Source organism: Callithrix jacchus, chromosome 22 (genome assembly GCF_049354715.1).
Source record: "Callithrix jacchus isolate 240 chromosome 22, calJac240_pri, whole genome shotgun sequence".
Classification (NCBI taxonomy): Eukaryota; Metazoa; Chordata; class Mammalia; order Primates; family Cebidae; genus Callithrix; species Callithrix jacchus.
The window spans coordinates 6376702-6402935 of record NC_133523.1 but is presented as its reverse complement, the minus strand read 5'-3'; the positions used below and the strand labels follow the sequence as shown (position 1 = coordinate 6402935).

The 26234-nt window shown below is 47.1% G+C and overlaps 1 protein-coding gene and 1 pseudogene across 2 annotated transcripts in view; one reads left to right on the top strand and one right to left on the bottom strand.

Moving 5' to 3' along the window:
- VAV1 (vav guanine nucleotide exchange factor 1) overlaps window positions 1-26234 on the bottom strand; it is a 78100-nt gene that overhangs the window by 39657 nt on the left and 12209 nt on the right. The gene's annotated exons all lie outside the window — the stretch shown is intronic.
- On the top strand, window positions 6166-6911 carry LOC103789735 (isopentenyl-diphosphate Delta-isomerase 1 pseudogene; annotated as a pseudogene).

The following is a 26234-nucleotide window of genomic DNA, read 5'->3' as shown; positions in this document are numbered from 1 at the left end:
GTCTCAAAATAAATAAATAACAATATTTGGATTTCTTGAATGTCTACTACACACGGTTAGGCATTCAGGTTTGTTGTTGTTTTTTGTTTGTTTTGTTGTTTGTTTTAGAGACGGTCTCACTCTGTCACCCAGGCTGGAGTGCAATGGTGTGGTCTTGGCTCACTGCAACCTCTGCCTCAGGGTTCAAGAGATTCTCCCACCTCAGCCTCCTGAGTAGCTGGGGCTACAGGTGCCTGCCATCACACCCAGCTAATTTTTTAATTTTTTTAGTAGAGACAGGGTTTCATTATGTTGGCCAGGCTGGTCTTGAACTCCTGACCTCATGATCTGCCTGCCTTGGCCTCCCAAAGTGCTAGGATTACAGACGTAAGCCACCACGCCTGGCCAGCATTCAGATTAACTCCATTCTGATGCCCACACTGTGAGTGTTAATGCCCTTTTGAGATGGAGTCTTGCTCTGTCACCCAGGCTGGAGTGCAGTGGTGCCACCGTGGCTCACTGCAACTTCTGCCTTCCAGGTTCAAGCAGTTCTCCCACCTCAGCATCCCGAGAACCTGGAACTACAGGTGTGTGCCACCACGCCTGGCTAATTTTTGTATTTTTTAAAATAGAGATAGGGGTTTCACCATGTTGTCCAGGCTGGTCTCGAACTCCTGTCCTCAAGTATTACACCTGCCTCAGCCTCCCAAAGTGCTGGCATTACAGGCATGAGCCACCGTGCCCGGCTATGTCCATTTTACCTACAAGAAAGCAGGCTTAGATTGGAGTGGGGGTGCTGCCCGAGATGATTAACAGCCAGAGTAAGTTAGGGGAGAAGCTGCAATCAAATTCTGAGGTGATGTGAATCTAGAACCCATGTTCTGTCTGTGTGGGGGGGGAGGGAGGGAGGGAGAGAGACAGACATGCTCTCACTGTGCTGTCCAGGCTGGAGTGCAGTGATGCAATCATAGCTCACTGCAGCCTTCGCCTCCTGGACTCAAGCAATCCTCCCAGCTCAGCCTCCCAAGTCGCCAGGACAACAGACGTGTGCCTCCGCACCCAGCTACTTTTTTAAATGTTTCTGTAGCAACAGTTTCGTTATGTTGCTCAGGCTGGTCCTCAAGCAATCGTCCTGCCTCGGCCTCCCTAAATGTTGGTACTATGGGCGGGAGCCACCACTGCCAGCTGAGCCCACTTCCTTGACCACAGTTTTGTCTCCTTGCCTCGTGTGTAGTGGAAGCTAGCACGAGCTTCTGCCCACTGTGGTCTCCATTTTCAGCACGCTACCGAGATAACGTGGACTCCTCCCAGCAACGATGCAAGGTAAGTAATACTATTATCCTCTTTTTTTTTTTTGAGACAGAGTCTTGATCTGTCACCCAGGCTGGAGTGCAGTGGCGCAATCTCGGCTCGCTGCAACCTCCGCCTCCCAGGTTAAAGCGATTCGCCTGCCTCTGCCTCCCTAGTAGCTGGGATATCAGGCATGCACCACCACACCCGGCTAATTTTTGTATTTTTAGTAGAAACAGGGTTTCACCATGTTGACCAGGCTGATCTCAACTTCCTGACCTTGTGATCCACCCACCTCAGCCTCCCAAAGTGCTGGGGTTGCAGATGTGAGACACCGCACCCGCCCTATTATCCTCATTTTACAGAGAAGGAAACTAAGGGAGACACATGGCTGGGAAGCAAACTCAGGCAGCCTGACTTTAGAGCCTGCGAGTAACCATTATGCTGTCGATGTGTGTGTGAACCGATCTGGCACATAGCGTCTGTTGTAACCGTTTCCCACAACTCCGTTTGCAGACTGTATCGTCTTCTCAATTGCTGCCAGGGTCGACGTAACCCATTGCATATGGAGAAGACAACTTGCCAGGCATGGTGGCTCACACCTGTAATCCCAACACTTTGGGAGGCTGAGATGGGCAGATCACCAGGTGAGGAGTTCAGGACCAGCCTGACCAACATGGTGAAACCCCATTTCTACTAAAAATACAAAAATTAGCCAGGCGTGGTGGTGCACACCTGTAATCCCAGCTACTCAGGAGACTGAGGCAGGAGAATTGCTTGAACCCGGGAGGCAGAGGTTGCAAGATCACACCACTGCACTGCAGCCTGGGTGACAGAGCAAGACTCCATCTCAAAAAGAAAAAGAAAAAAAAAAAGAACTTTTCATCCTCCTACAAACCTAAGCTCATGCGCTAAAACAGAAGCAACTGCATGATGAGTGTGATGGCTCATACCTGCAATCCCAGCATTTTGGGAAGCTGAAGCCAGAGGATCACTTTGAGGTCAGGGGTTTGAGACTAGCCTGAGCAACATGGAGAGACCCTGTCTCTACAAAAAGTACAAAAACTAGCCTGGTGTGATGGCCAGTAGTCCCAGCCACTGGGGAGGCTGAGGCAGGAGGATAACTTGAGCCCCAGAGGTAGAGGCTGCAGTGAGTATGATCGCACCACTGCACTCCAGCTTGGGCAACACAATGAGACCCTGTCTCAAAATAAATAAATGAAAGAAGCAGCTGGGTGCAGTGGCTCACACCTGTAATCCCAGCACTTTGGGAGGCCGAGGCGGGTGGATCATTTGAGGTCGGGAGCTTGAGACCAGCCTGACCAACACGGAGAAACCCCATCTCTACATAAAATACAAAATTAACTGAGCGTGGTTGGCTCATGCCTATAATCCCAGCTACCTGGGAGGCTGAGGCAGGAGAATGGCTTGAACCTGGGAGGGGTAGGTTGCGGTGAGCCGAGATCACGCCATTGCACTCCAGCCTGGGTAACGAGCGAAACTCCGCCTCAAAAAAAAAAAAGCAACTGTAGAATAAATACGGGTAGATTGTTGTTTGCCCAAGGCTCTGACCCGAGATCTGTTCTCTCTGTCAAAAGGAGAAATTTGCAACAGAGATACACGAAAGACACAGTAGCAACTCAACATTCATTCCCGAGGAAAAGAAGAGGGGAAATCTCTTGGCAAAGTAAAAATAGGAGGGAACTTCTGTAACCTGATAACGCAGGTCTCCCACAGACCTAGAGTGGAACATGAGATTAATGAGGACATGTTGAAAAGCTTCCCTTTGAAATCAGAACTACACAAGGGAACTTGCTATCACCATTTCTATTCAACAATGTATCGAAGCTCTCAGCCTCTTCGGCAAAACAAGACAAAAGGAAAAGTGGGGGGCGGGGTGGGGAGAAATACAGTGGTCATTTTTGCAGAAGCAGCAATCATCTACAAAGACATTCCCAAAGAATATACAGATAAATTGCAGAAATTAATAAAATTATTTGGCTGTGTTGCTGAATATAAATCCAGTATACAGAGTGTACTAAGTGTAAGTACATCAGCAAAAATCATGGGGTTTTTTTCTTTTTCCTTTTTTTTGAGACAGAGTCTCACTCTATCAGCCAGGCTGGAGTGCAGTGGTGTAATCTCAGCTCACTGCAACCTCCACCTCCCAGGTTCAAGTGATTCTGCTGCCTCAGCCTCCTGAGTAGCTGGGACTACAGGCGTGTACCACCACGCCCAGCTAATTTTTGTATTTTTAGTAGAGACAGGTTTCACTATGTTGGTGAGGATGGCGTTGATCTCTCTACCTCGTGATCTGCCTGCCTCAGCCTCCCAAAGTGCTGGGATTACAGGCGTAAGGCACTGCGCCCAGCCATGTTATCTTTAAAAAAAAACAAAACAAAAAAACATAACATTTGTGAAATCCTAGAGCAATCAAAACTAACCTATGATGATAGAAATCAAATCAATGGTTGCTTCCGGGACAAGAGAGAAGGTAGAGATTGACTCAGAGAGACCACAAGTGATAGGAACGTTCTGCTTTGAAAAGGGTGTGGATTGCACAAGTGTACGCAGTTGCTAGAACCGACTGAATGGTAAAATGAAGAATTTTCATTTTACCATTTCAATTTTCGCCATAGGGAAATCAGACTTTGATTTTAAAGGGTCACTATTGACCATAGTCTAAAAGATATGAAAATACCAACATAAAGCTAGTGACCTAAATGGAGTAGAATGTATACCAGTTCCTTTCTAGCAAGACTCAGGGTTTTGTTTTACTTTTTATTCATTCATTGATTTATTTTTAGAGACAGGATATCACTCTGTCACCCAGGCCAGACTGCAGTGGTACGATCATAGTTCACTGTAACCTTGACCTCCTGGGCTCAAAGGATCCTCCTGTGTCAGTCTCCCAAGCAGCCGGGACTACAGGCATATGCCATCACACCTGGCTAATTGGTTTTTTTAGATGGAATCTCACTCTCGGCTCACTGCGACCTCAGTCTCCCAGGTTCAAGTGACTCTCCTGCCTCAGCCTCCTTAGTAGCTGGGACTACAGGTGTGTGCCACCATGCCCAGCTAATTTTTATATTTTTGGTAAAGACAAGGTTTCACCATGTTGGCCAGCATGATCTCGATCTCTTGACCTCATGATCCACCCGCCTCAGCCTCCCAAAGTGCTGGGATTACAGGCATGAACCACCACACCCGGCCTAATTTTTTTATAGAGACAGAGTGTCACTACGTCACCCAGGCTGGTCTTCAACTCCTGGCCTCAAGCGACTCTCCCACCACAGGCTCTCAAAGCACTGAGATTACAGTTATGAGCCACTGCACCTAGCCCCAAGACTCAAAGTTTTAAAATCTTCAATTCTCTCCAAAATTGAGCTATAGATTTAATGCAATTTCAATTTAAACCCCCAGAATGGTTTTTCACTGAACTTGACATACGAATCCTAAGATTTGTATAGAAAATAGAGCAGTGGCTCACACCTGGAATCCCAGCACTTTGGGAGGCCAAGGCAGGCGGATCACAAGGTCAAGAGATCAAGACCATCCTGACCAACATAGTGAAACCCCATCTCTACTAAAAATACAAAAATTAGCTGCGCATGGTAGCACGCACCTGTAATCCCAGCTACTCAGGAGGCTGAGGCAGGAGAATTGCTTGAACCCAGGAGGTGGAGGTTGCAGGAGGTTGCAGTGAGCCCAGATTGAGCCACTGCACTCCACTCTGGTGCCTGGCAATGGAGTGAGGCTCTGTCTCAAAAAAAAAGAAAATAGAAAACCTCAGCATCATGAATAGCCAATACACTCCTACAGAGAGAAAATAAAGGCTACGAGTCCTACCAGATATGAAGACACCATAAACCTACAGTAATTAAGACAATGTGTTTGTAGTAGCTAGCCTCCAAGATGGCCCCCAATGGTCCACAGCTCCTAGTATTTATACATAAGTTAAGATGCCATTTTTTTTTTAAGCTGAGTCTTGCTCTGTTGCCCAGGCTGGAGTGCAGTGGTGTGATCTCAGCTCATTGCAACCTCCAACTCCTGGGTTCAAGCAATTTCTCCTGCCTCAGCTTCCCAAGTAGCTGAGATTACAGGTGCCTGTCAGCATTCCCGGCTAATTTCTGCAATTTTAGTAGAGATGGGGTTTCACCATGTTGGCCAGGCTGGTCTCGAACTCCTGACCTCAGGTGATCCTCCTGCCTCAGCCTCCCAAAGTGCTGGGATCACAGGCATCAGCCACCACGCCTGGCCATTAAGATGCCCTTTTGTAACCCCCTCCCACATGGAACCAAGACAGGCCATGTGTAACTAAAAGAATATGGTGGAAGTAACAAGATGTGAGTTCTCAAGACTAAATAATGAAACCTACTGAAGCTCTACTTTGGTCTCTTGGACCACTCACTAGCGACCCTTTTGTGAGGCCACTCAGTCAGCCCTGCGAGGAACCCCATGTGGAGAGGAGCTGAAGTTCTATGTGACTGAGCCACTCAGGAAGTGGACCCTCCAGCTCAAGCCTTCAGATGACTGCAGCCCCAGCCAACATCTGTGTGCAACCTCATTCGAAACCCCAAATGGCTCATGCCTGTAATCCCAGCACTTTGGGAGGCTGAGGCAGGTGGACCACGAGGTCAGGAGTTCGAGACCAGCCTCACCAACGTGATGAAACCTCATCTCTACTGAAAACACAATCATTAGCTGGGCATGGTGGCACACATCTTTATTCCCAGCTACTCGGGAGGCTGAGGCAGGAGAATCATTTGAACCCAGGAGGCAGAGGTTACAGTGAGCTGAGAAGCCTGGGCGACAGAGCAAGATTCCGTCTCAAAAAAAAAAAAAAAGGAGACCCCAAACGGGGACCACCTAGGTGAGTCATTTAAGAATTCTGGACCTAGGTCCGTGTCCGGAGGATACTCAGTGTTCTAGGACAGATCAGACATTTTGTAATGATGCCTGAAATAAACACTGACCACCTCGACGAGCAACAGGTTCAACTTCTGGCAGAGATGTGTATCCTTATTGATGAAAAGGACAATAAAATTGGGGCTGAGACCAAGAAGAACTGTCACCTGAGAACATTGACAAAGGATTATTGCATCGAGCTTTTAGTGTCTTCTTATTCAACACTGAAAATAAGCTTCTGCTACAGCAAAGATCAGATGCTAAGATTACCTTTCCATGTTGTTTTACTAATACTTGTAGTCATCCATTAAGTAATCCAGGCAAGCTTGAGGAAAATGACGCCCTTGGAGTGAAGCGAGCAGCGCAGAGGCGGCTGAAAGCTGAGCTAGGAATTCCCTTGGAACAGGTTCCTCCAGAAGAAATTAATTATTTAACACAAATTTACTACAAAGCTCAGTCGGATGGTATCGGGGGTGAACATGAAATTGATTACATTTTGTTTGTGAGAAAGAATGTAACTTTGCATCCTGATCCCAATGAGATTAAAAGCTGTTGTTATTTGTCAAAGGAAGAACTAAAAGAACTGAAAAAAGCAGCCAGTGGTGAAATGAAGGTAACGCCATGGTTTCAAATTATTGCAGACTTTTCTCTTTAAATGGTGGGATAACTTAAATCATTTGAATCAGTTTGTGGACCATGAGAAAATACACAGAATGTGAATACGTAGGTGAGGGATTACTGAAAAATTTCTCTATTTAACAAACTTAGAATGACTTTTTCAGCTTAAATTTAGTTCACTATCATCAGTGTGATATATACACTGACACTTTATAACTTCTATAGAAAAAACTAACACTTTTGTTTCACACACCCTGGATATGTGTTCTGTTTCTAAATGACATTTGTGAGAGATTATTGTAAAATGAGAGAGATCAAATAGAAATTTAATCCGTGCAGACACATGCTTATGGCAAATTTGAACAAATGAGTGAAGCCCTGTGTTTTTAGTAAGCTGTGATAAACATTTCTGGAGCACTTGCTATTTGCCAGATACTTTGTGTCGCTAAATTTTTATCATAGTTCAGAAAAGTGTGCAAAGGAAACTATTGCTTAGCTGCTTCAAAACAGTCCTAATTAAAAAAAAAAAGTGCTAATTAAAAAAACAAACAGTGCTAATTAACTTTCATATTAACCGACCGAACTAGCAGGGCAGGTTCAAGGGAAATTAAATGGCGTGGACCCTCATTTGTATCATTCTGAGTTGATTGTGTGGTTTATTCATTCCGGAAAATGTTGATACTTAAAGTCAGCCATGGCTTTTGATAAGTGATATTGATTACGTTAAATCTTCTTTTAAATAATATTTGCCAGTTAGCAAAGTCTGTGTTCTCAGAATTACAGTGGGCACAGAGGTGTTCATAAAATGGGAATTGAGTCGCACTCAACAAAAATTGTTTAACCTTGACCTGTTGACATTTGGGCTGGATAAAATCCTTGTGGTAGGGGTCCGTCCTGTGCATTATAGGACGGTCAGTAGCATCCCTGAACAGCACAGCAGATGCTGTTAGCATCCCTCTCTCATGACGCCCGGGATTATACCAGAGGTTGCCAGATGTTCCTGAGGGCCAGAGTCAATGCCCAACTGAGAACCACTGTCCTACAGAGTCAGGCGATATTGTAGAGAGAAACAATGACAAAGTCAGTGTCCATGTTAAATAGATTTAGATTATAGAATGTGTATATTCATGTTAAAAACTGTACCCCGATCAATGTACTTTTGTAAACTTGCCATAGATATGAAATTTGAAATCTCAAGACAGCTTTATTATTCTTAAATGCTGTATAATAAAGAAAAAATGAAAATGTACTTCTTACAAAATTAAATGTTTGTTAAATTTAATAGAAAAAAAAAGAATTCCGGACCTAAATAATCCGTAAGCATAATAAATGGTGGTTGTGCACAGTTAAATTGGAGGGTAATTTGTTACTCAGCAATAAATGGGAAACACAAGGATAAAGACAAATGAACCAGCATGAGGGGTTTATTTCTACTGTGTCATGTTGTTGTCATTCAATTATATAATGTATAAAAAGGCTGGACATTTCAAGTTCTGGAAATTATCATTATCGGCATGATAGTGATGTCATCACTGCCATCAGGATCACCATGCTCGTCATCACCATTCTTACCATCACCACCACCGTCACCATAGTCACGACCTGACCATCGCCACAATCATAGTCACGACCTGACCATCGCCACAATCATAGTCACGACCTGACCATCGCCACAATCATCTTCAGCACCGTCATAGTATCGTCATCTTAGCTCCAGCTCAGAAACCCAAGGGCATTAGCTGACCCATCCATTTTTGTGGTTTTGGTTGTTTTTGTTTTTGTTTTGAGACAGAGTGTCCCTCTGTCACCCAAGCTGGAGTGCAGTGGCATGATCTCGGCTCACTGTAACCTCTGCCTCCCGGGTTCAAGTGATTCTTGCACCTCGGCCTCCTGAGTAGCTGGGATTACAGGTGCCCACCACCATGCGTGGCTAATTTTTGTATTTTCTTTTTAGACAGGGCTTCACCATATTGGCCAGGCTGGTCTTGAACTCCTGACCTCAAGTAATATGCCTGCCTTGGCCTCCCAAAGTGCTGGCATTACAAGTGTAAGTCACTGCACTTGGTCAATTTTTGAAACTTGGAAAGACCTCAAATATCAACCAGTTTCCAATCTTCATCACTCAGAGAGAGAAACCCAACAAGGGAGAAGAAGGGTTTACTCAAGAACACAAATCAAACTGAGTGTTATACTGCTTCCAAGGCCCTAGTTCTATTCCTGCTGCCTACCTCAGGCAGAGACCACTAACGATCCACCAAAATTCATGCTTTCTCTTCCATAATATACAATTACTGCTGGAAAATGGCTTCCCAGGCAAGCACTGCATTTCCCATCTCCCCTTGCAGGTGGATGTAGTCATGTGACTGCTTCTAGCCAATAGAATAGGAACATTTGTCATAGGCATCACTTTCAGGGCACTGTATTTAAGGAGAAATTACTCCTCCATATCTTCTCTCTCCCTATTTTCTGCAGGCTGAGACTCTAAGGGATGGCAAAACTGCAAATGAGAGTAGCCTGGATCCCTGAATTACTCTGTGGAGGAAAAGCCTCCCACCTGGAAGCATATGCATTGCACTGTTTTGTGGACAAGAAATAAATTTTTACCATATTAAGTCACTAAAATGTCTTCTTTGTTGCTGATGTTATCTTAATGAAGTACCTTTTGCGCCAGAGTCAGCTGTGATGTGACTGTCTGATCTTCAGAGACCCCGGGACTCTCCATTCCAGCTTCTCTTGCCAATTCTTACAGTAATTATATACAGGAAGATGAATAAAGGATTGATGTCTGGGCTACAAACTCCTCTCCTATTTGCCTGGTGAACTCCTATTCATCCTTCAAGGCCCATCTCCAATATCTCTTCTTCCAGGAAGCTTTCCCTAATGTCTTCAGCCAAGCAGAGTCCCACTCTCCCCTCACTGCCGCCTCCCTTAATATAATGTACCTCCCCAACCTGGGCCTGACCACGAGGCCTCCTGTGCTGGGCTCTCTCCAGATAAAGGCAGGACCCAGCGTTGAGTCACCTCTGAATCCTGAACATCACCTGGTGGCATGCAACAGTGCCCAATATAATTTACTGAATAAACAAATGAGGCCGGGTGTGGAGGTTGATGCCTATAATCTCCTCACTATGGGAGGCAGAAGAGGGTGGATCACTCGAATTCAGGAGTTTGAGACCAGCCTGGCCAACATGGTGAAACATCGCCTCTACTAAAAATACAAAAATTAGCCAGGCATGGTGGTGCATGCCTGTAATCCCAGCTACTCAAGAGGCTGAGGCGGGAGGATCGCTTGAACCTGGGAGGTGGAGGTTGCAGTGAGCCGAGATCATGCCACTGCACTCCAGCCTGGGCAACAGAGTGAGACTCCATCTCAACAAATATAAATAAATAAATAAATGGATGAACAACAGAGTAAGCAGAAGACAATCTGGACCTTCATTCCAGACCAGGACCGAGGTTTTAGAACAACAGTTGAAAGCAAGCCTTTTCATTGCCATCCATCTCTTTGCTTACAGCTGGGGATACAGGTTTATTCTTTCAACAATGGGCACCTCAAACGCAGCACGTCCAGACTGATGTCACTGTCAGTTCAAACTTGCTCTCCCTCCAGCCTCTTCATCTCACAATGGTTCCATCATCACCCAGCAATTTGGCTTAGGAACCCAAGATGATTTTCAACACTCCCCAATCCTCAGAATCAAGTCAGAGTAATTTTTTTTTTTTTTTTTTGAGATGGCATTTCACTCTTGTTGCCCAGGCTGGAGTGCAGTGGCACAGTCTCGGCTCACTGGAACCTCTGCCTCCCAGGTTCAAGCGATTCTCCTGCCTCAGCCTCCCAAGTGGCTGGGACTACAGGTGCAAGCCGCCACGCCTGGCTAATTTTTGTAATTTTAGTAGGGATGGGGTTTTACCATATTGGTCAGGCTGGTCTCAAACTCCTGACCAAATTCCTGCAATTACAGGCATGAGCCACTATAAGGAGCTAACTTTGAAAAAAAAAAAGACAGAGTCACCGGACGCGGTTGCTCACGCCTATAATCCCAGCACTTTGGGAGGCCGAGGTGGGTGGATCATGAGGTCAAGAGATCAAGACCATCCTGGTCAACATGGTGAAACCCCATCTCTACTGAAAATACAAAAAATTAGCTGGGCATGGTGGCACATGCCTGTAATCCCAGCTACTCAGGAGGTTGAGGCAGGAGAATTGCCTGAACCCAGGAGGCAGAGGTTACGGTGAGCCGAGATCGCACCATTGCACTCCAGCCTGGGTAACAAGAGCGAAACTCCGTCTCAAAAAAAAAAAAAAAAAAGACAGAGTCTCATTCTGTTGCCCAGCTGAGTGCAGTGGCATGACTGCAGCACATGGCAGCCTCCACCTCCTGGGCTCAAGTGATCCTCCCACCTCAGCCTCCAGAGTAGCTCCCAGTTCCAGCCTCCTGGTACTGGCCCATGGTGGTTAGGAACCTGCCACACAGCAGGAGGTGAGTGGTGGGCAGGTGAGCTAGCATAGCTCCATCTTATTTACAGCCAGTCCCCATTGCTCACATGACAGCCTGAGCTCCACCTTCTGTCAGATCAGAACAGCGTTAGATCCTCATAGGAGTGCAAATCCTTTTGTGAACTGTACATGTGAGGGATGTAGATTGCAAGCTCCTTATCAGGAATTTAATGCCTGATGAACTGTCTCCCATCACCCCAAGATGGGACCATCTAGTCAGGAAAACAAGCTCAGGGCTCCCACTGATTCTACATTATGGTAAGTTGTATACTTATTTCATTGTAAGTTACAATGTAATAGTAATAGAAGTAGCCGGGTGCGGTGGCTCAGGCCTGTCATCCCAGCACTTTGGGAGGCCGAGGCGAGCAGATCACAAGGTCAGGAGTTTGAGACCAGCCTGACCAACATGGTGAAACCTCATCTCTACTAAAAATACAAAAATTAGTCGGGTGTGGTGGTGTGTGCCTATAATCCCAGCTACTCAGGAGACTAAGGCAGAAGAATCACTTGAACCCAGGAGGCGGAGGTTGCAATGAGCTGAGATCGCGCCACTGCACTCCAGCCTGGGCAACAGAGCAAGACTCCATCTCAATAATAATAATAGAAATAAAGTGAACAATAGATGTAATGCACTTGAATCATCCTGAAACCATCACCCCTAGCTCTGGTCTATGGAAAAATTGTCTTCTGCAAAACCAGTCCCCGCTACCAAAAAGATTGGAGACTGCTACTCTGTAGGTTTGGATGATAAATTAATCTCTACCTAACTGTTACAGTAGCCAAACCTCTATCCTAATGAATGCGAAGCACTGATTACAGCAGGCTGCAACTGTCTATCACATCATGGAATCCCTGCAGACATCGCCATCGGGGCAGAAGCAAGTTCTTATCAACACAGCAGACACATCAACGGGGGACGGTGGAAAGAATGAACATATTCATTAACTACTTAGGCACATATCAGTACCTCTTCCCCTTTCTGTTCTAGCAAAATGGGCTGAGAGGGGGCATGGCCCATCCCCCTGCCTATGGCTATTGGTGCGGGTAACACCCTCAAGGGCACCGAGGAAGAAGAACTGTGAAGACCCCAGGCACAATTAGTGCCTGAAGTATAACTCATGGCTTGCTCATATCTAGCTTATAGATATATAATCATATTTAGTCCCATATAATATTTCTATATAATCACCTAGGTATTGTAGTCGGCGCTGTACTGACACATTTAGTGCTGATTTACAGAATCCTTCCATATAACCATATAGGGGTTTGTAGCAGGAGGAATGCCTAGAGCAGTCACAGAACAGAAGCAGTACATGGGAAACAGTCGGACCAGGACAAGAACCAAAGACCCAGGCAGTGGCGTCCCTGCCTGAAAGGGCATACGCTGCGTGGCAGGCTTGGAGCAGGAGCCTCTCCTCCTGATAAAGGGGTTGTAGCACCTGCATCCAGTTCCTGTGGAAAGTCGGCCTCAGGCCTGAGATCCCGCAAGTAACCGAGGGAGAAGAACCCCTCTGTTGTGACCAGTCACGGCGGCTGTCCACCCTGTTGGTCTTTTCTCACTCTGTGCTAGCTCAAATCATCCTCCCATTAATATCTTAAGAGGAGCACAAGTCTGTCAGCTCCCACTGCACTGGCTTGCAGTATCCTTCTATTAGAAACCCTTTGAAGTCTCCAGCCCCCAGATAAGTGTTGTGCACGACACCTGTTGCACACAGCCCATCTCCTTGCCTCGGTGACCTAATGGGATGGACCCCTTTTCTGTACATGACCCTCTACTACTGCACAGGGCACAGCCCCCTACTGTGCATGGCCCACCTCTCTGCCCAGGTGACATAATGGGGTGGCCCCCTCGCTTGTGACTCACGTGATTATGTATGCTCTATCACTAAGCCTATAGATGATGTCCTCACTTACGACCCTTCCCCCTGCTTGTGCCTAATAAATACAGACACTTCTGGGTGCTCGGGGGCCTCGCTGATCTCTGCTTACAGGTGGCGTGGCCCCCCGAGTCCGGCTGCTCTTCACCAGCTCTTCAGTGTCCTGTCTCTTTACTTCTGGGATCCTGCACCTCAGCACAGCATAAGGGACACTGTGGGGCCCACAGCCCTACATGTGGGTTCAGAGATTACCACATGACCTACTTCTGACCAATGAGAGTGCAAATCCCAGACCTTAAGCTCCAGCTTCCAGGACAGTGATTTACCCTCCCCGGTGGTGGTCAAGGGTGAGGTTATGCTGTCTGGAGCAACTGCAGCTACTTTGCTGTCCTGAGGGGAGATCTTAGATTTACAAAGCCAGGAAAGGAATCCATCACAGAGAGACGTGCAGTCTTTGATGATATTGTTGGAGCTACGTATTTAAGCCATACCTAAAACCCACATAAGATTTTTGCTTCTCTTCCAAAATAGCATTGAAAAAAATTTTTTTCATTAAAAACTTGTCCCATGAGTCAAAAAACTCCTTGTATGGTGTAAGCCCCTTTGATTTAGAACCTTATTAAAGTTGTTCTGTCAAGGGCCAGATGACAAAAATTGCCAGGTTAGTTGTGTGCAATGTACTTCTCGGGTGCAGCTACTCAGCTCTGCCATTGTACCACAAAAGCAGCCACAGACACATGAACAGCCACAGGCTACGCTCCAATAAAACTTCATTTACGGCCAGGTGCGGTGACTCACGCCTGTAATCCCAGCACTTTGGGACACAAAGGCAGGGGAATCATGAGGTCAGGAGTTCGAGACCAGCCTGACCAACATAGTGAAACCCCATCTCTACTAAAAATACAAAAATTAGCAGGGCACGGTGGAACGCACCTGTAATCCCAGCTACTCAGGAGGCTGAGGCAGGAGAATCACTTGAACCTGGGAGGCGGAGGTTGCAGTGAGCCGAGATCGTGCCACTGCACTCTAGCCTGGGTGACAGAGCAAGACTCCATCTCAAAAAAGAAAAAAAAGAACTTCATTTACAAAAACAGGTGGCAGGCCGCATTTGGCCCATGGGTCATGGTTTGTTGACCTGTAATTAGGTTTTCTATCATTTGCAGACTTCTTGGGGGCATACCCACTGCCTTGATGAAACACCAGACCCTGTTAGGCATGAGGAAGGTGAGAAAATCAGCCCACAAATGCCTTTACTATCCATGACACTTCCATCAGTGCAGTCCAGAGGATCCAAACTGATCCTTCCTTCCTTCCTTCCTTCCTTCCTTCCTTCCTTCCTTCCTTCCTTCCTTCCTTCCCTCCTCTCTTTTATTTTTTTATTCACATAGAAGTAAATATTATAAACTTATATATTACAACTATATTTATTCATATATATTGTGTGTATTAATAAATGTATCTGAATATGAATGAATATATATTCATATATGTTTGTATGTGCACACATATATATGTGTGAGCTGTATAATTATTTCATTATATATTACAATGTTATAATAGAAATAAAGTGAACAATAAATGTAATTCTCTTGAGTCATCCTGAATCCATCCCCCCTAACTCATATATACTCATATATATATACATATATATATATGTATGTATATGTATCTTTTTCTAGAGATGGGGTCTCACTATGTTGCCCAGCCTAGTCTCAAACTCCTGGGCTCAAGGGATCCTCCTGCCTCAGCCTCCCAAAGTGCCAGGATTACAGGTGTGAGCCACCATACCTGGCCTATTTTCTTTCTTTCTTTCTTTCTTTTTTGTTTTTGTTTGAGATGGAGTCTTGCTCTGTGGCCCAGGCTGGAGTACAGTGGTGTGATCTCGGCTCACCACAACCTCTGCCTCCCATGTTCAAGTGATGCTCCTGCCACAGCCTCCTGAGTAGCTGGGATTACAGGTGTGTGTCACCACATCTGGCTAATTTTTGTATTTTTAGTGGACACAGTGTTTCACCATGTTGGCCAGGCTGGTCTCGAACTCCTGACCTCAGGCGATCAGCCCACCTTGGCCTCCCAAAGTGCTGGGTTTATAGGCGTGAGCCACCAACCTGACCCTATTTTCTTTTTTTTAATAATAGACTTTTCTTTTAAAGAGCAGTTTTAAAAATTAAGCAGAAGATACAGAGAGTTCCCATATACCCCCTGCCCCCCACAATGCCTCCTCCATCATCCACACCATTCACAGTGATGCATTTGTTAGTGATGAACCCACACGGACGCATCGTCATCACCCAGAGTCTGCAGTTCACATTAGAGGTCACTATGGAGGTTGTACATTTGAGAGGAGGCAGGACTCAACTCTGGAGGCAGGGCTCAGACACTGGACCAAATTGAGGACTAGCTAAAACAGGGACAGGGTAGAAGCAGCTATCCATGAGACATACCCACCAGAGCGCCTTGTCAGTTTCCCATTGCCATGGCATAACCCAGTAGTTACCACCCCTTTCTTTTTTTCTAGAGACAGTCTCCCTCTGTCGCCCCAGCTGGGGTGCAGTGGTGCAGCCTCCACCTCCCAGGTTCCAGCAATTGTCCTGCCTCAGCCTCCCTAGTAGCTGGGATTACAGGCACCCTCCACAACGCCCAGCTAATTTTTCTATTTTTAGTAGAAACGGAGTTTCACCGTGTTAGCCAGGCTGGTCTGGAACTCCTGACCCCAAATGATCTGCCCACCTTGGCATCCCAAAGGGCTGGGAATACAGACGTGAGCCACTGCACCCGGCCTTACCACCCTTTCCATGGCAATGACCTGACCACCCAAAAGTTACTGCCTCTTCCCTAGAAATTTCTATATATACTGCCCCTTATGCTACATGTAATTAAAAGTAGGTATAGGCCAGGCGTGAGGGCTCATGCCTGCAATTCCAACACTTTGGGATGCCAAGGCAGGCGGATCACCTGATGTCAGGAGTTGAAGCCTGGCCAACATGGCAAAACCCCGTCTCTACTAAAATAACACAAAATTAGCCGAGTGTGGTGGTTGGCGCCTATAATCCCAGCTACTCAGGAGGCTGAGGCAGGAGAATTGCTTGAACCCGGGAGGCCTCCCAAAGTGCTGGGATTACAGGAGTGGGCCAGCGCACCTGGCAGCCTGAGGTTTCTTGGCTGAAACCAGGAACCCTCGCAGGCTAAGCCCACTTTGGGACTTGCCTGCCATGCGGTACATTCTCTAAATTTGGACACGTGTATGATGACAGGTATCCACTGTTATAGTGTCATAGAGAGTATCTTCACTGCCCTGGAGAGCCTCCATGCTCTGCCTATTCATCCCCCCTTTCCCACTAACCTCTGACAACCACTGACGTTTTTCCTGCTTCGACAGTTCTGCCTTTTCTGAAACATCACATAGCTGGGATCATAGGGTGTATAGCCTTTTGGGACTGACTTCTTTCACTTAGTGATATGCATTTGGGGTTCCTACATGTCTTCTCATGGCTTGAGAGGTCATTTCTCTTTAGTGCTGAATATTTCATTGTCTGGCCTGGGAGTGGTGGCTCATGCCTGTAATCCCAGTACGTTGGGAGGCCGAGTTAGGTGGATCACCTGAGGTTAGGAGTTCCAGACCAGCCTGGCCAACATGGTGAAACCTCGTTTCTACTAAAAATACAAAAATAAGGCCGAGCACGGTGGCTCAAGCCTGTAATCCCAGCATTTTGGGAGGCCAAGGCAGGTGGATCACCTGAAGTCAGAAGTTTGAGACCCGCCTGACCAACATGGAGAAACCCCCGTCTCTACTAAAAACACAAAATTAGCCAGGTGTGGTGGCACATGCCTGTAATCCCAGCTACTTGAGAGATTAAGGCAGGAGAATTGCTTGAATCCAGGAGGCGGAGGCTGTGGTGAGCCAAGATAGTGCCATTGTACTCCAGCCTTGGCAACAAGAGCAAAACTCCATCTCAAAAAACAAAAAACACAAAAACTAACCGGGTGCAGCTGAGGGAGGAGAATCACTTGAACCTGGGAAGCAGAGATTGCAGTGAGCTGAGACCATGCCATTGCACTCCAGCCTGGGCAACAAGGGTGAAACTGTATCTCAAACAATAATAATAATAATATTCCATTGTCTGGATGCACCACAGTTTATTTACCCATATGAGGAAGGAGGTGTAACCTGACTCCAGAAGTGGGGCTCAGACAACCGACCAAATTGAGGACTAGCTAAAACCGGACTGGAGCAGAAACACCTTTTCATAAGACACGCTCGCCAGTGTGCAATGGCAGTTTATCGTTGTCATGGCAACACCAGCAGCTACCACCCCTTTCCCATGGCAATGACTTGACAACCCAGAAGTTACCACCCTTTTTCTAGAACTCTCTGCGTCATCTGCCCTTTAGTTTGCATATAACTAAAGTGTAACTGTGACTGCAGCACTGACTGCTCTGGCTCACTGCCTGTGGGGTAGCCCCGCTCTGCAAGGAGCAGGACCTCTGCTGCTGCTGCTGCTGTGCACGTCCACGTCATTCAAACTGCTGTCTAATTCTAATCCGGCTCACCCTTCAATCCTTTCCTGGCCAAAGCCAAGAACCCTCCCAGGGCTCAGCCCCAGTGTAGGGCTTGCCTTGCCCTACGTCACATTCACCTACCTAAGGGCATCTTGGTTGCTTTCCTGTTTCAGCAATCGTGAATAAAACCACTACAAGGCTGGGCACGGTGGCTCACGGTGGCCTGTAATCCCGGCATTTTGGCAGGCTGAGGCAGACAGATCACAAGGTCAGGAGATCGAGGCCATCCTGGCCAACATGGTGAAATCCCGTCGCTACTAAAAATACAAAAAATTAGCCAGGCGTAGTGGCAAGTGCCTGTAGTCCCAGCTACAGAGGCTGAGGCAGGAGAATCACTTGAACCCAGGAGGTGGAGGTTGCAGTGAGCCGAGATCCTACCACTGCACTCCAGCCTGGGAGACAGAACAAAACTCTGTCTCAAAAATATACATATGTATGTATGTATGTGTGTATGTATGTGTGTATATATATATATATATATATAAAGCCACTACAAAGACCTGCATGCAGGTTTCTGTGTGGACGTAAGTGTTCAACTCCTTTGGGTAAACAGGGGACCTCAATACCTAGTACCATGTCTGGCACATAGTAGATGCTGAGTAAATCTGTTGACTGAATAAATCTCCCTTTGACAGAAGAAGCAAGTGACGCTCAGAGAGGGGATCCTACCCATCCAGGGTCACACAGGTAGGTATGGAGAACCCGATACCAGCACTGTGAGCCCCCAAACTCTGTGCCCCTAACTACTGCACAACCCTGCCTCCTTGAACCACATTAAGCTGCTCCTGATGCCTTCTGCAGAGTGACACGATGAGGGCGGTCATGGGCAGACAGGTCACCAGAGACAGCAGAACAGATGGCTATGTCTGTGGGCCACGGGAGGAAGCTCCTTCCTGACCTCAGGGAGATCAGCTGAGCCCTGAGGCAGCTTCCTTCCAGTCATGTGATGCCTCAAAGAGGAGAAAGGGGCTATGATTCATCCCCTCTCCAGACCGCTGGGTGGGGCCAGCTAAAGAAAGGGGCTCCGTCAGACAGCAGCATTGACAGTTAGACCACCAGAAGGACTTCTGGTCACCTGAAGAGTGTGAGAAAGTGGCAAAGGACAGGAGGTCCTTTAAACAAATGTAGGAGGGGCATGTGAGGATGGTTCCTCCCTGCTGGGGGCAACCCCCTCAGTGCCCCTCTTCCTTCCTCCAGGAAGGGGCGGGCACCTGTCATGTGGGCATCTTGTCCATATGCAAATCAGCACCCAGCCACGCACTGTGGTGAACCCTGAGGCTCATTCTTCCCCATTTTCCAGACTGTCTCTCATCAATACAACCCCTGCCCAAGGAAGAAAGAGCCAGAAAGCTCGGCTGGCTCTCCACACTCCTTCGGGGAAGGAGTGTGCAGGGACAGAAGCCTCTGGGGTCTGGGAAAAGGGGACCCAGAGCTAAGCGGGATGGCTGCAGTCAACTCCCCGCCCCCACCCCAGCCCCGGGAGCCGGCCGGAAACCGGAAATGCCTGTTACCGGGGCTTGGTTGGTGAGATCGAAAAAAGGGTGGGTGGAGGGGCCCTTTGCATTCAACCCATTAGCCCCTTAATCAGGCAACCTCAGGCTCCCCGCGGGTGCCCAGAGAGGGAGGGTGTGCTGTGCACCCTTTCAGAGCTCCAAAGCAGAGGTGCAGAGTGCACACGCCTCATCCTAGCCCTCAAGCCCTTCTGTGAGGCCGCCTGTCTCTCTTCTGCCCCATCTCCTACCACCCCAGCAGACACTCCACTTTTCAGCACCAGTGGGAGGGTCAAGCAGATCGGGTCCAACTCCCAGGCCAGCCCAGCAAGCTGAAGGAGCTTGGATGGGTCATTGTACTTTCCGTTGATTCGAATGACGCATCTGTACATTGGGACTGAAAATACTTGACCAAGTTTTTTGCAGTAGAGCCTGGTGTGAGACCCAGCACTCCACACGTGGTCATGCATTAATTCAACAAGCAGGTATGGAATGCCTAGTCTATGCCAAGTGCCAGAATGTGGTGCAGTCAAAGCAAACAGCCCTGTCCTTACGCGGTTTATACAGTCCAGCCAGGAGACAGACGCTAAGCAGACAGCGACATGAATAAATAACTGATGACGAAGGTGGTGAGAGGATGTACCAGGAAGCACAGAGAACTGCAGGATCTGGTTAAAGAGAAGAGGCACCTGGTAAAGCTCTGGGGTGGTGCAGAAGGGAATGGTGCAACACAGGCGACAAATGGTGAGCGGCTGGCGCGGTGGCTCACACCTGAAATCCCAGCACTTTGGGAGGGTGAAGGGGGCGGATTACTTGAGGTCAGGGGTTCAAGACCAGCCTGGTCAACATGGTGAAACTCCATCTCTACAAAAAAATACAAAAACAAAAAAACTAGCCAGGTGTGGTGACAGGCACCTGTAGTCCCAGCTACTCAGGAGGCTGAGGCAGGAGAATCACTTGAACCCAGGAGGCAAAGGTGGCAGTGAGCTGAGATCACGTCACTGCACAATCTGAGCAACAGAGCGAGAATGTCTCAAAAAAAAAAAAAAAAAGAAGAAGAAGTCAGGCATGATGGCTCATGCCTGTAATTCCAGCACTTTGGGACACTGAGGTGGGTGGATGACTTGAGGTCAGGAGTTTGAGACCAGCCTGGCCAACATACAGTGAAATCTGTCTCTACTAAAAATACAAAATTAGCTGGGTATGGTGCCGCACAGTTGTGGTTGCAGATACTTGGGAAGCTGAGGCAGGAGAATTGTTTAAACCCGGGAGGCAGAGGTTGCAGTGAGCCGAGATCATGCCACTGCACTCCAGCCTGGGCAACAGAGCAAGACTCTGTCTCAAAAAAAAAAAAAAATTAGAGATGGTGAAGCAAAGAGGAGAAGCATGCCGAGGAGCTGGCAGGAACATTACATGGTGGATCCACTCTGGAAAAGTTGGTACGTTTTCCTTGTTATTATTATTATTTTTTAACCTTGCAATTCCAGCACAAAGGAAGAAAAGTTCATTCATTTTCTTCTTATAAAAAAAAAAAAGAAATTAAGAGTCAGAGTCTCCCTATGTTGGCCAGGTTGGTCTCAAACTCCTAGGCTCAAGTGATCCTCCTACCTCAGCTCCCCAAAGTGCTGGAATGGGAGGTATGAGCCACCTTGACTGGCCTGGTACATTTTTTAAAACCTTAAGCATGCACCTCTCATATGACATATTCCATTCCCAGGCATTCACTCAAGAGAAATGAAAGAGCATCTCCACACAAAGACTCGTACAGAATGTTCGTAGCAGCTTGATTCTGTTTTCTTTTCTTTTTTCTTTCTTTGAGACGTAGTCACTCCGTTGCCCAGGCTGGAGCGCCGTGGCACAATCACAGCTCGCTGCAGCATCAAACTCCTGGGCTCAAGCGACCCTCCTGCCTCAGCCTTCCAAAGAGTTGGGACGACAGGCACGTACCACCGTGCCCAGCTAGCCATTTGATTCATCACAGCCAAAAGGATCATCCACAGATCTAACCTCCATCAGGTGATGAAAGGATAAAGTGTGGTGCGTCTGTACAACAGAGTGTTACACTGATATGTGCAGCGACACGGATGAACCATGACAACATCAGGCTCGGTGAAAGCAGCCAGTCACAGAAGACCACGGATGATACTGTAACCGGGTGTTCCAGGTTCTTGCCTCCCCCACCCCAGGAATGGGGGAAGAGGCCCTGGAGGTGCAGTGGGCTTATTCAAGTAAATATTGGACCCAAAGAGTTTTGTAGAAAAGCAATTTATCAGGCAGAGAGAGAGAAAGAGAAACAGAGCAAGCAAGCTCCCACGCTGTTGTGGGAGGGGATCCCAAGATGGAGTCCGCACAGGTGAGGGTCAGGGGGGGACTTTAAATCTGGGAATTACTCCCACCCCATTCAAGTCATTGTCCAGCGAGAGGAGTTCTTCCAGACTGCCTCTGGGGTAATTAATTTTTGACTCTGATGTCAGATGGCTGCCCTGCCTACAGTCCTCCCATAGCTTTTTGGGGCTTTTTTTTTTTTTTGACAGAGTCTCACTCTGTCACCAGGCGCCATGCTGGAATGCAGTGGCATGATCTCAGCTCACTGCAACTTCTGCCTCCCGGGTTCAAGCAATTCTCCTGCCTCAGCCTCCCAAGTAGCTGGGACTACAGGCATGAGCCACCAGGCCCAGCTAATTTTTTGTATTTTAGTAGAGACTGGGTTTCACTATGTTGGCCAGGATGGTCTCAATCTCTTGACCTCATCATCTGCCCTCCTCAGCCTCCCAACGTGCTAGGATTACAGGTGTGAGCCACGGTGCCCCGGCCTTTCGAGGGCTTTTCAAACAAAAGAAGCTCACCTGGGCAGTCTACCTTCCCACATGGGAAAGTTAAACAAAGAACTCTAGACTCCCGGATGGAAAGGTGAAAGAAGGCAGGTCAGGCATGTCACTAGGAAGTTCTTGCCTTTAAAGCCACACCCCTTGTGGACCCAGGAAGAGAAGTTAACACATTCCCTCAATACCATTCCATTTATATAAAACTCTAGGAAATGCAAACTCATCTACTGCGACTAAAAGCAAATCAGTAGGTACCAGGGGATGAGCGGTGGGAGGAGGGGGAGGCAGGGATGGAGGAAACTGAGGGGCAATGGATATGATCCATTGATTTTGAGGCTGGGTTCATGGTTGCATACCTATGTCAAATTTTATCAAATCAGGCCAGGCTGAGTGACACACACTTGCAATCCCAGCTACTCAGGCAGGAGACTAGGATGGGAAAAATTAGCTGGGCGTGGTAGCACATGTCTATAGCTCTAGCTACTCGGGAGGCTGAGACAGGAGAATCACTTGAACCTGGGAGGCAGAGGTTGTAGTGAGCTGAGAGCACTCCACTGCACTCCAGCCTGGGAGACAGAGCAAGACACCATCTCAAAAAAGAAAAAAAGAAAAAGAGTGGACTAAACCCCAAAACCATCAGGGCCAGAAGAGCTAAGGCGTGCCATCCTGTCCGAGGAGATAGTAAACCATGACATATCATCAGTTCTCAGACCAATAGCATGAACGACAGCTCCCATCAATTGAGAACCGGGCTGCTTGCCCATTAGAGTTATAAATAAAATAAATAAATAAATAAGTAAGAGAACTACACCCTGGGTGAAGCAGTTTGTGTGCATTACAACTGTCTCCTCTGGTCTTCAAAACGACCCTGCAATCAAGTAGGGCTTCTATTCCGCAAGTAATACACAGAGCTCAGAGAAGGAGAGTCATTTGCTCAAGATTCATGCAGGTCATTAATCTGATTGGTTTTGCACTGCCAGAAAGAGAACTACATTTCCCAGGCTCCTTTGCACCTTGGCTCCCAAGTAGGTTCAGCCAATGGGAGGTCCTTGCTGGTACCTAGAGTAGGAAGAGAGAAGCCAGGATATGGCTTCTTGTCATGAGAACTGCAGTGAAGTGACACCGCGAGATTTCTACGTAGGTTAGAAGCAGCTTCTGCCTTGATCTTTTGAGAAATACTTGCTCTCTCTCCGGGTTTCTTGGTACCTAGTCGCCATGTTGTGGGGAAGCCCAAGCCATTCGGAGAGACCACAGGTTAAGTGCTCCAGTCAATAGCGCCAACTGAGCATCCCCTCAAGTCATCCCAACCCAGACTCCCATCATATGATGAAGAATGCTCCAGAGGATTCTAGTTCCCAGAAAGTCAAGGTTTCTCACCATGGAGCCAAGACACCATCATCACTATGCCCTGTCTGAATTCCTGAGTCATAGAATCTGTGAGAATCATAAAATCCTGTTTTTCTTACATCACTCAGTTTGGGGCAGTTTGTTTCACAGCAATAACTAATAACCTAAATATATGGTGTTGGCACCACCATAGGTTTGTTGTGAAAATTCAAAAGTGTTAATAAATATAAAGTACCTAGAACAACACCTGAACATAGTGGCTGCTTATTAAAGTGACCTATTGTTTTTGTTTGCTATTCTGAATCTACTCCTCTCAACTATGTTAGTCTCTTGACACTACACCCATCTGGTTATCTTCTTTGTGTTTTTATTTGGTTTGAGATAGAATCTCATTGTCACCCAGGCTTGAGTGCAGTGATGCAATCATAGCCCACTGCAGCCTCAAACTCCTGGGCTCAAGTGATCCTCCTGCCTTGGCCTCCCCAAGTGCTGGGATTACAGGCATGAGCCGACATGCCTGGCCAGGCCTGGTTTTCCTCTTTAATCAATGTATTCTCTTCTCCCCAACTTTTCTATGGTGTTACCACCTTGGGCTCAACCCCAGACCATTTCTTTTCCCTCTCTCTTCTTTGTCCCAAGTGATTTCACTCATTGATAAATGATTTATTACCAATAAACCAATAAAGTAATAAATAAGTCATTTATCAATGAGTGAAATTTACACTTGGTAAATAAATCATTTACCATTGATTTATTGGTAAGTAAATCATTTATCAATGGTTTATAAATGATAAATAGTCAGGCACAGTGACAGGTGCCTGTAGTCCCAGCTACTGGGGAGTCTGAGGTGGGAGAATGGCTTGAGCCAGGAGTTCTGGGCTGTAGTGCAGTATGCTGATTGGGTGTCCACAGTAAGTTCAGCATCAATATAGTGACCTCCCAGGAGCGGGAGACCACCAGGTTGCCTAAGGAAGGGTGAACCGGCCCAGGTCAGAAACAGAGCAGGTCAAAACTCCTGTGCTGATTAGCAGTGGGATCATGCCTGTGAATAGCCACTGCACTCCAGCCTGGGCAACATAGCGAGATCCCATCTCTTATAAAAATAAAAAATAAATAAATAAATGATAACTAAATTACATATCAATACTGCTAGGAAATCACTTATTTACCAATTACTTAACAGATACTGCTTGAAGCACTTTACAACTTTACAACTATTATCTCATTTTTAATTCTTATAACAACTCTATAAGGTAGGGACTATTTTTATCCCCCTTTGAAGATGGGGAAACTGAATCACAGAGAAGTTCTGTGTAAAGACAAACTTGACCCCATCTTGGATGCTAATCCACCATACTGACTTCCGATTAACCCCAGTCCCGGGAATGTCTCCTGGGTTCTACGTTATTTGCCATCCCTAGAGTGAGAACATATCAAAGCAAACTTGATGTCATCACACAAATTACAGGCTGCAGCGGGTATGCTGTTCTTGCCTGTTCTGGAGGGCTGCCTTTAATTGTCCTGCACATTTTCCTACACTATGTAGCCCCTGAGTCTGTGAGGTCATGGTGCAGACAGGTACCTGTCTTGCCGCTGCCCAAGACGACGTTTCTGTCCATAAGCTCCCCAACAAATCACCCTTTACCAACAAACAGGATTTGTCTGCTGCATTCTTCGGTGTCTTGGCCCCTTCTGCTTTTGGGGTCACTTTTAATATATGGTCCTTTCTTGAAGCATTTGATAACTTGCCCAAGACCCCACAGCTGTGATTGGAACCTGGACTGCCCCAGGCAACTGGAGTCCATGCCCCTAGCACTGAGTCCCTCAGTCTCAGGTCTGTTGACATTTGGTGGGAGAGGGGCCTGTCCTGGGCATTGGAAGACTCTCAGAAGCACCTCTGGCCTCTAAGTAACAGATACCAATAGCACACCAGGTCTTTCAGTAGTGACAAATAAAACCGTCTCCAGGAATGGCCAAATGTCCCCTGGGAAGACAGAGTCACTCCCCTTGCCCCCACTCCTACCCCACACCACGCCCTAGTTAAGAACCGTGCACTGGATGGGCATGGTAGCTCATGCCCTTTAATCCCAGCACTGAGGCCAGGATGAGAGGATTGCATGAGTGCAGGATTTCAAGAACAGCCTGGGCAACATAGCAAGACACCATCTCTACCAAATTAAAAAAAAAAAGAATCACATGCTAACCATTATGCTGTACTACCTTCCATCCCTAGCTTGATCAAGACTCCCCAAGACCTGTTCTTCCCCTAGTCTTCCCCCTACAGAAGAAGATACCCTGATTCATGCAAGTCCGTAAGCTATAAACCTAGATACCACCCTGCCTCCTCTTTTCTTTTCTTTTCTATTCTTGGCTTCCTGGAATATGAGACCTGCCTCCTCTTTTCATCCACCTCCACCCTTCCTCCTCGACCAAAATGTGAGCTGGATCTATGACCCCTGACTCCCAGTCCAGGCCACCATCACTTCTCATGGGGATGCCTCCATCAACCTTCTTTTTCCAGATCCCTCTGCTTTTTTTGTTTTTTGTAGAGGCGGGATCTCACTATGTTGCTCAGGATGGCTTCAAACCCTTGGCCTCAAGAGATCCTCCTGACTCAACCTCCCAAGCACTGGGATTGCAGGCATGAGCCACCACACCTGGTCAGGGACATCTTTAAACCACTGTTCTGTTTAAATGCACCAAGGATTTCCCTTCCCCCTTAACTTCCACACGCACCCCCATAGCCACTCTAGGGAAGTGCCTTCCTCCCAAACCTCATTCTTTACCACTCTCCCTCCACTCATTCCCTTCCTTCCAGAAGCTCCTTCATCCAGATTCTTCT